At 54.8% G+C, this 15,973-nt stretch overlaps 1 long non-coding RNA gene across 2 annotated transcripts in view; it reads left to right on the top strand.

Annotated features, from left to right (window-relative positions):
* Window positions 1-15,973, top strand: part of LOC140649848 (uncharacterized) — a 111,380-nt gene that overhangs the window by 88,729 nt on the left and 6,678 nt on the right. The window lies entirely within an intron of this gene.

Here is a 15,973-nt window from a genome sequence, read left to right as displayed (position 1 = left end):
CGGAGCCCCCGGGCGCCAGCAAGGAGAGCACGATGCTGCGATAACGGGCTTGCCTTATCGCCTTGGAGTGAGCTGTATTGTGGCAGAGAAAGCCCGTCAGCCGTACGGAGGACTGAAATAACAACCATTATCTCGTCATCTATCGACTGTCTTCTGTGGCTTACCGTTCTAAAAGGTGAGAGCGCTGTTTGAGGAATTAATGTAGCTACACGGAGGTATTTGAGGCCAGGGTTGCTATTACCGGTTGGGAAGGGCTGCGTTAATGAGACGATGCTGCAGCCGCACGGGGAGGGGGAAAGGGATGCTCGGGAGCCCTGGGGCACGTGCGAGGGGAGCGAGCTGTTTCGGAGAGGCTTCGGGGACGCGGCTTGGCTTGCCTGCGGTGCCGCTAATGACAGTGAAGTGCTGCTTCTCCTGGCGGCATCCAGGACTTGGGAGCCGGGGCTTATGGCATTTTAAAAAAAATAATAGTAAGTTTGAAACGCTTAGGCTATTTTTTTATTTGCTGCCTGGTTTGCTGTTGAGGCCTTTAGCCTCCTTGCACATGCTAGCAATTTTCTTTTTAAAAAAGAAGGAAAAGCCGAGTTTCTCAGGAAGCGCTGCTCCAGCAGCTGGCGATTTTGGGAAAGCCAACAAAATCCCAACAAACCTCATCCCGCAGGGGGTGAATTTAGGGATGCTTGTGTGAGCCCCCTCGGGAAGGCAGCTCCGGGAAGGAGGAGCAGGGCAGGGCAGGGGCAACCCAGGTTTTCAAAGCCACGTGAGATCCATCCGTGGCTCAGGGATGCCACGTGTGAACTCGCAGACTTAACCCGCCCTCCTTCTTCCCCACTTCTGCACATATATTTTTATCGCATAATTACAGGCTGCTGTATGTATAGGGGCATTTAAAACACATGGAGCTGACCCTGCAAACCTATTCCAGGGCAGGGAGGGTTTGCTGAGTTCAGGGCCCATGTTATTGACAATGATGATTGAAAATAATCCTCTAAGTCAGTATTAGGGTCAGGCCTTCTGTGTAAATCTTTATTTAGGCGCCAGAGACATCTCCTTTTCAATGCCGTGGGCTGTAACAGCTCCTTTATAAAGTAAATGCGTAGGGACTGTTAAGTCACTGGATTATAAGGCTGTCCCCAATACATACTGAGTCTGCTTAGTCTAAACCTTCCTGAAACTTTAATTAAAAAATGAATATAAATGTTCAATGCATTCGTAACGCATCGAACTGGGCTGTTTAAAATACAGCTTTGCCCTGCACAAAGCCACCGGGCACCCCGGGCCCCAGCCAGCATCGCAGGGCTGGGGTTTGACCCGAGGTGGATCGGTGGCCGAGAACAGCAATGACAAGAGTTCAAAATCAGCTGGGCTTTGAAGTATTCGTGACTAAATAGATGTGAACAAATCCAAAAGTATTACCGGAGGTCCAGGCAGCAGCTCTAAAGCCGTCGTACCGGTCTGAAGCTCTGGGTTCTGACTTTGAATCTAGAGCGATTTTTTTTCTCCGGGTGAGCGGGACCATAAGCCTTGAATCCCAGGGCGATGGTTTTGGAGTCGCTTTGCAGAGCAGGTCCCCTTTGGTGGCCTGCTGCCAGCAGAGGGGACGGGGAGGCCCTTCCCGGCGAGGCGGAGGTGTCGCAGCGCAGGAGCAGAGCCCCTCCAGCCGCCCTGGGTCCCGGGGCGTCCCCTCGTCCCCAGCGAACGGCACGTGCTCCCGGCGTCCTGCGCGGCTGGATGGCACGGGCCGTGCCGCCCGCAGGCCAGGCGGTGCCGGAGGCCTCGCGTGGCCGCGGCGGAGGCTCCCTGGGCGTCGTGCATCTCCCGCACCACGGAGAAAGCGTCGTCAGCGTCTGACCCAGGCCCCGGCCCCAGGGGCCCCCTCCGCCAGCGCTTCCCCAGACCAGCTCCTGCTAGCAGGGCACGCTGCCGGCCGCCGCAGAAGACAGCGGCTGGGAGGGCGAAGCCTGCACCCCCTAAAACGCGGGGGTCTGGCAGGGAGGGCACCGGCCCCCGTCTCCCACCGGGTTGTCCCCCCGTGTCGGCAGCGCGGTGTCGGGCCGACGCAGGCTACATCGCACAGCTTTCAAAGAGCACTTGCAATCTCCTTATCAGCTGCAAACATTTAATACGCCCAGGTAAATTAAGAGTGTGCTTAATTTCTTATCGTACTTTTCACTTCTTATTTTTTATTGAGGAACTTTCTTTTGTGGGAATTTTTGTTTTGTGTTCCTTTGTTGTGTCAGTCTGTTGATAAAAGCGTGCCGTGGGTTGCATTGTGCTGTTAATTTTCCTTTTGGTATGCTTGCTACAATGACTTATTTTGTGTCTGATATATTAGTTATCCAATTTTTGTAAGCTGATTTTAAATATGTTACTACGCAAACTCTTTTTACAGCCTGTGCAGCTTTTGATTATGAATGAGTGCAGAGATACACGCAGGAGTATTATTTATATAAAATATATAAGCAGGAAGAATCTTCATAAATCACAAAATGCTATTATCCTCGGGGTTCATGACAGCCATGTCTTTTTTTACGGAAAATCAGAATACATTAAACACCCAGGCATTTGAAAGGGACGTTTCAAAAACTGTACAATTGCTCTATTTATTCCATTCGCTTAGTAGGTAGCCTGTAATATCTAAAGTCTGTTTTACACAAATAAATCTTAAAATTAAGATTTAAGTAAGAATTTATTGAGGGAAGCTACTGTATCTGCCTGTAGTAATATTATGGTTTATGACCTAAGGAATATGGTAATAAAAAAAGCAAGCTTCAGACGGGTAGGATTTAATCCTGGAGGGAGAGCTTTCAGAAGGCTATTTTACATATGGCTCCGCTGGTGAGCTCGCGCCTGTTTGGGAGTATCCGCGTGTGGATGGGCACGCACGGAGCCCCCCTCGCCGAGACGCTCTGCCGGACCGGGCCGTGCCTGGACCGGGATGCGGCGGGAGGGAGGACCGGGATGCGGCGGGAGGGAGGACCAGGATGCTGCAGCCCCCCTCGCCGAGAGGCTCTGCCGGGCTGGGCCTGGACCGGGCTGCGGCAGGAGGACCGGGATGCTGCGGGGGGACCGGGCTGCTGCGGGAGCATCGCTGTCCTGCGGTGGCACCTCACTAGATCTGTTACAGAAAACCCTTGCTTGGGTTGCACTAATCAATAGCTGTGCCTAACAGTTTACTGTACCGTTTAATTAAACAAATTTACCTTTTGAAGGAAAATCCATTGCAAGTAATTTAGATTCGGGTGTATCGCAACCTTTTTTGAGGTTACTAGTGCTTTTAACCACTGTCTAAAGTGCATACAGTGTTAATTAGCATATTTAGGATTAACTAGATTTACCATGCAGTAATCATTCTCTAATTCAGTAAGAACTCTCTCTGGTGAATAGTGGACATTAATGACAGTTGCAAGAGCTTAGATATTACATAATCACTAATTACATTCTGCACAATTAGCGGAGGCTCCTCAATGTGAATCGCTAATGGCTGATTCGTGTCAGCAGCCTGTTCTGGCTGTAAAGAAATATAAACAGTCTGCATAATTTCCTGACGGAATTAGCATAGGGAAGGAGGTTATTAATGAAGTCGGGAGGCCGGGAGGAGCGCTGATGGATGGGGTGAGCCCAGCGACGGCGTCACCCTGCCGTACCCTGCCTTGATATACACCTGCGCTTCATGATGAACGACGCCAGCGATGCTGCCTCTCCCTCTAGTCTCTCGGCTCCCTTCAGGCGGTCGGAGGATAGAACGGGCACCCAGCGGGCCTCTGCGGTACTCTGGGGGCTGTTTTATGAAGCACGGGGTTAAGGGGTGCAGCACGGGCTCCTGCACCCAAACCTGCAGTCTTTAGAGATCGTGGGCTCAGCGCGTTGGTGAAGAGCCGGGAACGGCGCGCAGCCTGCTATGGCAAAAACAGAGAAAGACTGACTGACGTGAAAGCGCTGGTCGGTTTGTTTTGCAGGTTTTTTCCCACTACTCGCTCTCTGCAAAATGAAAATGCAATAGTTCCTTGCACTACTGTATTTAGCAGTTCCTCACTTTTAGCCATTTTCTAAAACTGTGAAAAAATAAAAAGGCTGAATTTTCCATTTACCCCCATCTTGCACGGTAACGCTGACTGCAGAGGGAGAGGACCTTTCTTAGTAGTTGAACATGACAAAGGTTTGGACAAAACTGAGATGGCAGGCAGGCTTCACTTCTTTAAAGAAATAAATCTTTGCTCAATTGATTTTTAGTGATGTTTGGATCAGGTCCATGGTTTCTTATAAGCGGAATTCAGCCTCCCACGTTTGTTATGTGATTAAAATGAGGAATAGTGGTATTAAGCCAGTGGAATTGCTTTGGACAGATCCCAAACTGGAGACCAGCATTGGGCCCCTATACCTTTAGGTATTAGGTATTTTAAATTAAGATTGCATGTGGTTTTAAAAGGCATTGTCAGAGCAAAAGCAATTTAACAAAAGGCAATGTATCTGGCGACTACTCTTCTGCCTGCCAAGTGCTCTTCTCCGCGAGTGCATTGTAGGGATGGCAGATTACATCTTCTGAATATTTTTGTCTGTTGCTTGGTTCATTTTCATAATAATAACTTGCATCCTTCTATCTCCTTTCATGTTGAAGGGTTGCAAACTATTATACAAACAGACCCACTCCTGAGATGCAGCCACCTCCGAGGGGAAAGGCGACAGCTTTCGGGGAGCGGGAAGCGGCAGCCCCGGGGGGACAGTGAGCGCAGTGGCCTCTGGACGGGGTGCCACGGGGCTTCTGGGGAGCCCCTCCCTGCAGCACACCCCACCTTCTACCACCAGCATATACCTTTTGGCGTGGAGAAACCCGGAGCCTGCGGGTCCCCGTCCTGCCCGTGCTCGGGGGGCGAACCCCCCGACGGGGCTGAGCTACCAGCAAGCCCTCTGCTCACAGAGCACAGAGGGGAGCACTTGGGTTTGGGGAAAAAAAAAAGCAAAGCATAAATAGCCCTCATCTTCCGTGTTGTGTATGACCCATTCCGGATGGGTGGAAGTAAGGGCTCTGCAGCAGAGTCGAACGGGAGCAATGCACGCTGAAGCATCCTCTGCAGCTTCCCGTGTCAGCTGGAAACGGGTCGCAGACAGAGCCTCCGCTCATCCTTGTTTCAAAACAAGACCCAAACTATTGTTTCTCTGGCAGCAGAAAAACAGCTAGCTGCTTATTCAGATCCATGCGTGTCATCGCTACGGTGCCTTAGATAACGAATCGTTAACTGACGGTCACGTCCCAACAGCAACGCTGCAAAGCCCTGAAAACCTTTGCGAGGCTGCTGGGCTGCCTCTGCCCCAGCGGACAAGTTGCTCTGCTCAGTTTCGCACCACCAGGTAGGATTTTGAAAGGGCTCATAACATTTTTAATGTTATTTCCCAACTGCTAGGATGGCAGAGCGTTCATATTCGAGTCTGAAAATATTGGCCTTTAAGTGCCTTGTCTAGAAACTCCATTTTTTATCTTTCCGGGGCCGGCGGCTGGGCTGACGTGAGTTAAGGCCAGCCCAGCGAGCAGCAGCGGCGGCGGACGAGGCCAGCAGGCTTTGTGCTAAATGTGCTTGGGAAGAGCAATTAAACGGTGCAGATGCAGCGCGGTAAGCGTTGGTTTTAGTTACGGATTTTTCAAAGCCACGCTTTCGGTGTCGCTGACGTTTGTTTCCAGTGTTTTGACCCAGCTCGCGACGGCCGAGCGCCGTGCGTGCCCTCCCCGCCGCCGGCGTTCGGAGGCTCCGACTCCTCCAGGAGCGGGGCTGGGGGGCTGGAGATTAAGCGCAGACCCTGGCGTGGGGCGGCATTTCCATAAGTGCCGTTTGGGAAGGCAGGTGCTGTTCCTTACGTTATCGCCAGAACATTTAAATCTTAATGACTGGCATTGTTGCCTCAAAGACGGTGTTTTTCCTGCTGAGAAACTGCATTAGATTGGAGAAACAGAGCTCATTTCCATTCACTCAGCAGTCTCTCTAGAAATGACATGCAGTGCTTGAAACTGTTTATTTCCAAATTCAGGCCTCCTCCGCATCAGTCATCAGCTTCAATTACCAGTTTTCCGGAGCTGAGCCATCAGGCAGTCTGACACGAGGGTCCAACCTAATTCCCACCTTCTCCAAAGTCAAGAGCATAATGTGCAGATGAAAAGGTGGAAAATAGCCTGGACTTCATTAGCATGCAGAGCCCGGCTGTTCATTTGCTTGCCGCGAATGGAAGTTCTGACACTCGGCGCCTTCTGCAATATGAGAAAAGTCCTCTTCAGAGTATATGATGTCCTTACCAGCCAGGAAAGGTCATCAAAAAGGCAGGCGCTGACCTTGCTCCCTGCTCTTCATGACTAGTTTATTGATTCCAGGAACACCTCATTACATGCCGGATCAACATATTATTGCCATGTTCAGCGGCTGAATTGTTTACAAGTGTCTTTATAACCAGCAAAAGCCTTCCGGATGATGCATGACTACACTCATTTGGATGTGACCTGCCAATTATATGTTATCCGATATGGTGCTGTGTGTCTTGATCCCTGACCGGGCCCGCTGCCCTGCATCAGCACGGGCCCATTTACTACTTCTTTCTAACCGCTCTTTGGGAAAGTGTCCATTAGCCTGTCAGTCTGTAAATATTTTATTTTTTTTTTACCTCTGCTGCAGGCAACGCGAGCGTTATTGCTCTGTCATTTGCTATGCATGAGGTTCATAATCAGTTGGGGGAAGAGGGTTTTTTTCACGGCGGCGTCTGATAACCCACCCAATTTGCAGTCAGTATGCATGGCGAGCGGTGCGACTTGTTACAGAGCCGCGTGCCGGCCCTGCGAAAGAGACCTGTCATATTTTATTCAGGCGCAAGCACTGCGAGGCCAGTGATTTATTTGCAGGAGGGAAGGCAGGAGCAAACACCACCCCCCCAGCCTCTCCCTTCCCTGCCTCTAAAGGTCCAATAACTTACCACCCAGCAAATGCATTTTCCTCTTCTACATATTTTTCTGTGCTTTGCATTCTCATTCGCTTAATATATTGCGATGCATTATTTATCCTCGGTCTATAGCCGGGTGACTTGGCGTAGTTTACACGCGCGTAGGCACAAGGATTTAAAAAATAAATCACGGGGCACGACTACTATTTTAATCTCTCATTACAGACACTTCTATGGCTCAATAAAAAAAGAGTGGCACAGCAACTCGATTAGCAAGTCTGTAAAGAGAGATTGCTCCAAAAAGTGGCACTGAGAAAGCGGCTTACACGCACCCATCGGCACAGACTTGATTTGCTTTTTACAGCCTCCGCTGCTGGTTGTCAGCAGCCTTTGGCGATGATACGGACGGGCGTGCGAATGGCACGGAATGGCATGCGATGCCGGGTACTGCTCAGAGGACTCGCTCCCCGTGCAGTTGCTCTGCATTCAGTTTGGCGCTGGAGAGGGGGTGCCTGTGTTTCCCTGCACCCCCGGCCCGGCCGCTCGCGAGGCAAAGGCTGGAGGCTGGGGATAACTGCCCTCCTCCACTGCTGGAGGTGATTTTGCTTGACGGTTGATTGCCACGTGCAACCAGAAGCGAGCGTGAAGGGGCTCGTGCGCGTGTGAAATAGGAGGAGCGCGGGCGCGGGAGGGACCTGTGGGACCGGGAGCAGGCGGAGGTCTGGCACCTGGGATAAGGTCCGATACCTTAAACACAAATGAGATGAACATTTGCTTAAATTTGTCTCTGTTTGGGGGAAATACGCGAGAGTGGACTCGAAGCTACGCAGAAGAGCCGTTGGGTGTTTGCCTGCCCGAGGATGCTCTCCTGAACCAGACCCGCAGTGACCTTACGCTGATTTTGGTTTTTTGAGCTGGCGCAGAATGGTTGAGTTGTGTGAGTGAGAGGCAGCGTGTCCCCACGGTATCCGATCCCACGGTGTGTCCCTGCAGCATCTTATCCCGCCTTTACAGGGTATGAGTACTGGTTTTTAAAAAAAAAAAAAAAAAAAAAAGAGGAAACCCCCCCCAAAAAATCCTACAGCACCTGAAGCTGTTTGGTAGCTTGTTTATTTTGTATCTACACCTTATGGCTGGTTTTCTTTAGAAGTATTTCCTATTTGAATTAGCTATGGTACAAGAGTTGTGAGGGAGCGTATTTGACCAGCAGAGCAAAGCTGGTTTCTGCTCGATTTTCTTAAACAGGGAGGATGTGCGGGGGCTGCCGCGTGTGGGTGCCCCTCAGAGGGGTTTCTGGAGGAGCTGGGGGGCAGCTCTGCTCCTGGAGCCTGAGCATCGCTGCCGTCCCCTGGCCCCGGGTGCCGGGGGTGCACCACTCCCGAGATGCTGAAGGAAACTCCTTGCAGAGGTGGTGCATCCACGCAGCCACGGGCCTGGCTGCTGTGGCAGTGCCGGGACTTCCATGGGTTTTGTGGCCTGGCTGGAGTAAGACGAAATTTATGCGTGTATAGCGCTGTCTGCTCAAAGCTCTGCAAACATTAATTAAGTTGCCTAACACCGCTTGGCAAGTGTTAGCGTGGAAATCCTCTTGCTGTGGTTAAATTGAGGGACCAAAGGGGCTTAAGAGCTTCAAGGGTGAACCGACGGCAGCAAAGATGCAGCGTCTCCAGCGTCCTGGCTCTCAAGAACCAGCGCTGCACCTTCCCGATTTTAAAAACCACCATGCCAGGCCCAAGGCTGCCTTAAAACCCTGCCCTGTGCCGTCAGAAGTGTACGAGGAGCTGCGGGATGCCCCTTGCTGGGGTGACAGAAGGCAGCTAGGGGTCCGGTTCCCTCCTTACAACACAGAGCAGTCAGGTTTGGGGGCTGTAGACGGGGGATTTGAATTTCTTAAAGCAGCCCATTTAGCTTCCAAAATCAAAACTGGGCTTGCATGTGGTTTTTTAATTAGAGCTGGGGCAAAACACAGTCTCAGGTCAGAACAGCCTCAGGCTCTGGAGACAGCACAGTGCATTGATCTGAGTTTTGGAAAGGAGAAAAAAAGCGTCCATTTACTAGCAAATCCCTGGGTCTGAGCAGCCCTGAAGCTGCAGGTGTTGAATATTCAAGGGGCTGATTCACCATGGTGAGCTTTGGGGTTTAGGCTGGCGCGATGCTGCTGAATCCAGTGCTGCAGTCGGGTAACGCCGCGCCCCAGCGTGGGTCGTCGACAGCAGGAATTGAGTCTGCGACCGCTGAATCTCTATGGGGGGTCTCCATCGCGGCGCTGGGGTCTCCCTCCCCCAGGTGAGGTACCAGGTAATTCACCATTTGGCCGGTGCCACGCAACCGGCGAGTGTCGCGTTGAGTCCGGCGTTATTTATGCTGGGATAAGCCTGCAGTGGTTTATCAAGCCCCAGGCATCCGTCCAGATTTGGCACTTGATCCTTTCATTTCTGTTTATGTCACTATTTCTGGATTCCTGTTCATCGTGTAAATTTTCTCCTTAAAAGGGAGAGAAAAATCATCTCCTCTTTACGACAGCAAACATGAAAGTTGCATGACTATGGAGAGGAGCGTTAACCTTTCCTTTAGCCTGAAGAATTTCATAATCTTTTTAAAATCAACTTTTTATTAATTTTGGAGTGATGCTTAATGCCTGAAGGAAGTGAGAAGCAGTGGCATCACCAGGGGAACTCTTTGCAACTTCTCACGTGTATAATTTAAGGTCACGCCTGAACTGTACGTGCCTGTGGGTGCTGCGGAAGTCACGGCATTGCCCCACTGCCCAGGTGGGGCTGTTTGCCCTGTTGCCCTTGCACGCTGATGCCTTCAGCAGGGTCTGAACCGGCGAGTTTGCAGCCCCCCACGTCCCGCCTTCAGCAGTTTTTTGCCCTTTCGAAACTCCGCAGTGCCTCCTGCAGAGCTGAGGCTGGTTTTGGCCTCTCCGCGCTACCCCAGCCGCTGCCCAAAGCTCTGGAATACAAACATAGCCAAGGGCTCGCAAGAACCAGCCGCGCACGGCGACGCGAGGCAGTCGAGCAGCAGCGGGTGACGGCGAGGGGAGCTGCCGGAGGCCGCCGGCTCTGCCGTGGTCCTGCTGGGGTGAACCGCCATCCTTTGGCGTGGCCTCCCCCAGCGTTCCCGTGCCCGCAGGCCAGCGGCAGCTTCCTCGGCGGCACCGCTGACTGCAGGTGACTCGGAAACCAGCCCGCCGTTCAGAGCGCTCCTGGCCGCGCTTCGCTGCCAGGAGCCCGCCCTGCGCAGGCAGCACCCTGCGCAGGGTGCTCGGGGCGGGCAGCGTGCCGGTGTTTTCGGGACTGGGTGCTGCAGCTCTCATGGTCGGACGGAGCTTCCCTCGGGGCTGGGGGAGCGGAGGGGAGAAGTTGACAACATCAGGAGATGCCACAGCGCTTGGTGGCCTCGCCAGGAGGCTCGTTAGCAGAAAAATGAGGTGGCCACTGGATTTATTAACAGCACCCTGTGTGCAAATTTAATTTTCCTTCTCATTGCACTCCAGCAGAGTAATTGGACATACAGTCCAGGGCAGGGACAAAGGACAAGGTCACTTACTTGTCCGGCAAATACAATTATACGTAGCTCTGAGGAGAGGTTTGGAAACCGCATTCCCTGGCTGTGTCTTGCCCTACGTAAAAATCACCTGCGCTCCTGCAGCACGAGCTGGGAACGTGCTCCCTGTGACCACCCCGGGGGACGATGCCCTCCGTCAGCGCACGGCCAAAAAGCAAACCCTCAAGGTGTGTGAAGCGCGACTCCTCCTCAAGGAAATTCACCTCGGATGAACGCTGGTGGGTTCTGGGTGGTAATGACCCGGCTCGAATGGCCGCGCTCCCCTGGTGCCATGCCCTTGCGGCGCTGTCCGGGAGCACCGTGCTCGCCACGGCCCCGTTGCACAGCCCGGTATTTAGACCGCTGCGCTGACGAACATCTGCAGCATTTAAAGATCGATGCTAGGTACTGTCATTACAGTGCAAGGACGCTGAGCCTGGCACTTCTCATCAAGGCTACTCAAAACTTCGGTGTAGTTTTCGATTGCTTCGAGCACTTTTGCCACGCGTGTTGCGTTAACCAGAAAAAGGAATAGTTCTGTACGTTCAATTTAGCCCCGTGAATGCGGGCGCTGGAAGAGCAATTTGAAATACAGCGCGGCTGCCGCGCTGGGAAGTCAATTTGTTTAAAAGACCAGCGGTGGGGCGGGAAGGATCCTGCCGCGCGGCCGGCACCGGCTCCTCAGCCCGCCCTGCTCCCGCTGCAAATGAAGGCGGCAGATTGCAATACACTGGAACAAATTAGCCCTTCCATTCATCTTCATTAGCCACGCAGCTTCACTGGATCCGAGCTCACTACAAGTGGGCTCCCAATATCTATGTAAATCCTTCTCTTTCTACACATACTCACTCACGTTTATTAGTAGGTACCAGAAGCAACGCTAAAAGTACAAGCCATGCAGAAGAGGAAATTAGTGAGGGCCGTCTGTGTCTGCGCAAGGTTATCGTCCCGATTACGCCGCGGAGAGCGGAGCATTTGGGTATTACCCCTGTAATTATTGTTCTTGGTTGTGCATTAAATGTGTGCATTTAAAAATAAATCAGGCGAGTCTAGCGCTATCGCAGGGGTTTGAGTCATCACCGTGGGTTGTATCGGAAGATGTGGTGGTTGGCCAACGTGGAGTTGGACCTCCGCATCCGTGCTGGGACGGGTGAAGGAGCCACCTCAGTTTCGCAGGACTGGATTTCCCCTGGAAATCAATGGGTGAAAATCAGGATGCCCTCCTTAGGCTGAAACTTGGATTTAGCAGGGCTGCCTTCAGCCATTCCTCCTTTGAGACCCGGGCAGGGGGACAGCCAGGGCTTCCAGAAAAACCTGTCCCCTTTCCAGTTTGTGGTGTGGGAAAGGCAGCAGCCGCGGGGCTGTAAATCCTGCAGCCAGGGCAGGGGCCCGTGCCGAAGCCCAGCCGGAGCTGTGCCTCGCTCATTTGCCCGGCACCCACGCTAACCGCGCAACCTTCCGCAGACGGACCGGAGGTGAAGACCTGGAGCCCCGGCGGCGGGGGGGACCCCGGCCCCCCGGCAGCCCTGGCACGCAGCGGGCTGTTGGCTCGGCACGTGCGAGCCTCTCCGGCCCGGTGGGCTGCGGCCCCCTCCCGCACACCGGCACCCCTGCACCTCCTCTGCAACGGGGGCGGGGGGGCTTTTATCAATTACTGGTAATTACTTATTTTACATATTGCTGTTGATGGTTTTTTGTTGCACGTAGCTGATCATATTTAAGAGATAAGGAGGGAAAATGTCTGCCCGGGCAGCTAAATCACTGGAACAAGGCTACAAAGCCCCGACCGCACGTCGCAGACCTTGCCAAGTGTTTCAAAACTGAATAGTCATTGGGTTGGCAGATAATTCAGAAACTATTTGTATGAGCTGTTTATCAAATTATTAACTGCACAGATGTTGTTTGGTTGAAGAGCAGCTGAACCTTCTCTCTGCCAGCCGTGGAGACAAAGGTCTGCAGGAATAATTGGAGATGTGCATGGAATATTAAATTAATTTACTGCTCTTAATTGTTATGCAAATCCTGACCTCTGATAGAGCCTATCAATTACCCTGCATACAGGGAAAAGAAAGGAGAACAGTTTCTTTCTCTTCTTCCCCCCCCTTCTTTCTTTCCTGTTGTTCTTCAGTTTGGTTTTTTGTTTGGGTTTGGTTGGGTTTTGTTTTTTTCTTCCCTTTTTGAAAAGGAACTTGGAAATATTTGGGGGAGGAAAAAAGCCATTCGTGGGAGCAGCGCAGGACGGGGATTATTTAATTGAATCTCCGGGTTGCAGCGCTGTCCCCTGGGAGCACGGATGCGGTTCTTAAAATAGCGGGGGGGCGGGGGAGGCCTGGGAAGGGGGGCCCGGCCCGGGCTGACATAGCTCCACACGCTTGGCTGGGAGGGGACGGCGCGGCCCGGCCCGGCCCGGCCCGGCCCGGCCCGGCTCGGGAGCCTTGGGCCCGAGCGGGAGAGCACCAGAGGCCTGCGCCGGCCTCGGGCGGGTCTCGGTGGGTCTGGGGTGCTCGGGGGCCCGCGGCGCTGCCGGGGCCCGGCGCTCGGGGGGCGGGGGGGGGTCTGGGGAGCGTTCCACGCCGCTGGAGCGTGGCCGATTCCGCCAGTAATGAACGGTGACGAAGAAAGGCAATTTGTTGTCAGGTCTATTGTGAGATCCCAGGTAAAATGAAGTACGATTTAATTGGTCCTCGTTAAAAAGAGCTATTTTTCTAATATGGAGAAAAGGCCTCATCTTGGGCACTTTTTTTAATTGGGGTTGCGTATGCACTGTTTAGTCAATGTTTAAAAAAGGCTCCGGGCCTTATTCTTTCATCATATTTTCTAATAAGGATAAATAAATAGGGTGCATAATGCGATCGGTCTATCCCTCGACCTCTGAAAGACCTCAGCAGCGAAATGATGTTTCAAGCGCCTTTCGTCACATCCAATATGCACTGCCTTTCAGCTCTCCGCAGCCCAAACAAAAGCCATACAACAATATCAATTAATCATGCAGCAGGCAAACAAGGAGATTTATTCCACTACAAATAGCCTCACAGAGAGATGCTGAATGGCCTTGATTAGCATGAGAAAAGAGGAGCAAAACTCCACAGTTCAACAGCTAAAGAGCAATTTGATGGGGCTGGGATTGGGAAATTACTTGATTAGTGTCTGTCGGAGGAGAACACGATTAGGACGCGAGTCCCAGCCCCGCCGCGGGGACGGGGGCTCGGGCGGCCTGGCCGGGGGGGGGGGGGGGATAAAAGCATTTTTTCCCTTCTTTTTTTTTTTTTTTTTTTCCCCCCGTAAATCCCGGGAAGCGCCGGGAGACTCCGCTCCCCCTCCCACGCAGCCCATTCGGGTAATTTCATTTATCCCGCAAATCTAATTAGGAAGCCGCGGATGACATTAATACCGCCCTAATGAAGCCCGCCATGCCCGGGCGAGCGGGCGCGCTGCGGGCCTTAAAGGCACCCGCGCCTCGGCCTCCGCCGGCCCGGGCGGGAGCGGGGAAAACCTCGCTCTAACGGGGAAAAAAGGGAAAAATGGGGCGCGGGGAGGGGGGGAGAAGCGAGCAAAGCCCGCGCGGGTCGGGCTGAGCGGCTCAAGCGCTGTTCAGGGAGCCGGGGCTTTGCTGAGCGCCGCTCGCCCGCCCGCCCGCAGCGGGGCCCGGCCGCCGCCGTGCCCGTGCCCCCGGCTCCCGAAACGTTGTGCTGCCGAGGAGTAGAAGGGGGGGGGGGGGGAGAAGAAAAGAAGGGGGAAAAAAAAAAAAAAAAAAAGCCAGAGCCAAAAGAGTCGCTCTGCAATTTATTCCAATGGGTGGCTTTTAAGAAGCTGGCAATTTGAGACGGCTGGGTGTTATTTAGTGCAATATGAAATCAAATGATCCTATTTCTCAAATAACAGTGTCTGGGAGGAGAAGTGAATGCTCTGAAAAGGTAATTGTCTCCTGATGATATTTCCATTATACCCCAATCCTGGCCTAAATGCTATCAGCGCCGGGCTGAAATCGATACGGGGAGGAAGGACGGGCTCGCCCGCCTCGCACCGGCGGGGCCCCGGCCGCTGCCCAGGGAAGGGAAGGAAGGGGGGTCCCGAGGCCAGAGCTGGGGCGGGGGGACGCACCCCCAAGAGCGGCACGCCGGGCTCTCCGCGGGAGGGCCCTGGGACCAGCCGAACCCGGTGCGATTGCTGGCGTCCCCGGCGCGGCGGAGCCGCGGCTCGCTGCCCGTGCCGGCTGCCGGGGAGCGGCCCGGGGCCGCTGCGGGCTGACGCCGTCCTCGCCGCGGCACCTCGGTGCGGAGGAGCCGCCGCGCCGGAGCCCAGGTAAGGAGCGGGGCAGGACCCTGCCGCGGCGGGGGCAGCCCCGGGGGCGCGGGGCGGCTCTGCGGGAGAAGCCCCCCCCGGTACCGCAGGCAGCGGTGCCCCAGCCCCTCGCCCCGCGGAGCGGAGCGGCCTGGCCGCCGGTGGCCCAAGGGCGGGGGGGGGAGCGGGGAGCGGGCAGGGCTGCCGCCCCCGCCCGAGCACCCCGGGCTCCTGCCTGCGGGGCGGCCGGCGAAGCACCGCGGCGGGGCGGGGGCGGACCCCCGGGGCCGCGCTCCCCCTGCCCGCCGCGCCGGAGCTGCTGCCGCAGCCCCTCGGGGGGGGCTGGCGGAGGGAAAGCCGGTGCCTTCCCGGAGCCGGGCAGCCGGCTACCAAACGGACCGATTCGCCACCGTTGCCCCCGGAAAGCCCAGCCTGCCGGGCGTCGCCCCCCCGCCCCGGGGAGCAGCTTTCGGGGTGCTCTCACCCCCCGCTGCCCTCGCACCCACCCGAGTTTCAAGCCCCGCAGCACACGGCCGGCCTCCCGGCCAGCCCTCGGGTCGCGTAAGCCGCTGCCTTCAGTTAGGGATAGTTGTTGTCGGTCCCGGTCACCCAGTGACGCTGGAAAAGCAGCGGGCATCAGCCCGAAGAGGCGCAGCCTTCGGCACCGCTCCCCCGAACGCCGCCGCATCTCGCTGGTGTCAGACACCCCGATTTTTGAGTGGGAGCGAGCGTCCCTCTCGCTGGCCGCTATGTGCCCGCGCTGCCGAAATGATAAAGTCCCCAGAATTAAATCCCTGGAGGGAAACGACGGGGGAAAAGAAAAGAGAAACGAAGGCGCTAAGCAGGAGGAAGAGGCGAAGCAAGCGGGACTTACCTGAGTCCGCTCCGGCCGGGGCGGCGGCGGGCACCGGCGGCCCGGCTCGCCCCTTCCCGGTGGGCGCCGCAGCCGCAGCCCGGGCTGGACGCCGTTAGGAGCCGAGGTGCGGTGGAGTTCTGCGGCAGCTCCCCGACACGGTACCGGCGCTTTCCCCCGCCTCGCCTGTCGGGCGAAGGGGCTTCCCTCCGGTGCGTGCTTGGAGCTGGGGGGCTGCTGGCTTGCCGGCTTTTTTTCCTTCCCCCCCCCCCCCCCGCCCTTTTTTTCTTTCTTTTTTTCTTTCTTTTTAAGCCCCTTCGCCCCGGCTAGCGGCGGGGGGGCTCGGCGAGGCCCCGGCTGCCGGAGCGGAGC

Source organism: Ciconia boyciana, chromosome 3 (genome assembly GCF_034638445.1).
Source record: "Ciconia boyciana chromosome 3, ASM3463844v1, whole genome shotgun sequence".
NCBI lineage: Eukaryota > Metazoa > Chordata > Aves > Ciconiiformes > Ciconiidae > Ciconia > Ciconia boyciana.
Note: the sequence above shows the minus strand (reverse complement) of the source record. Positions and strands in the feature narration are given on the sequence as shown.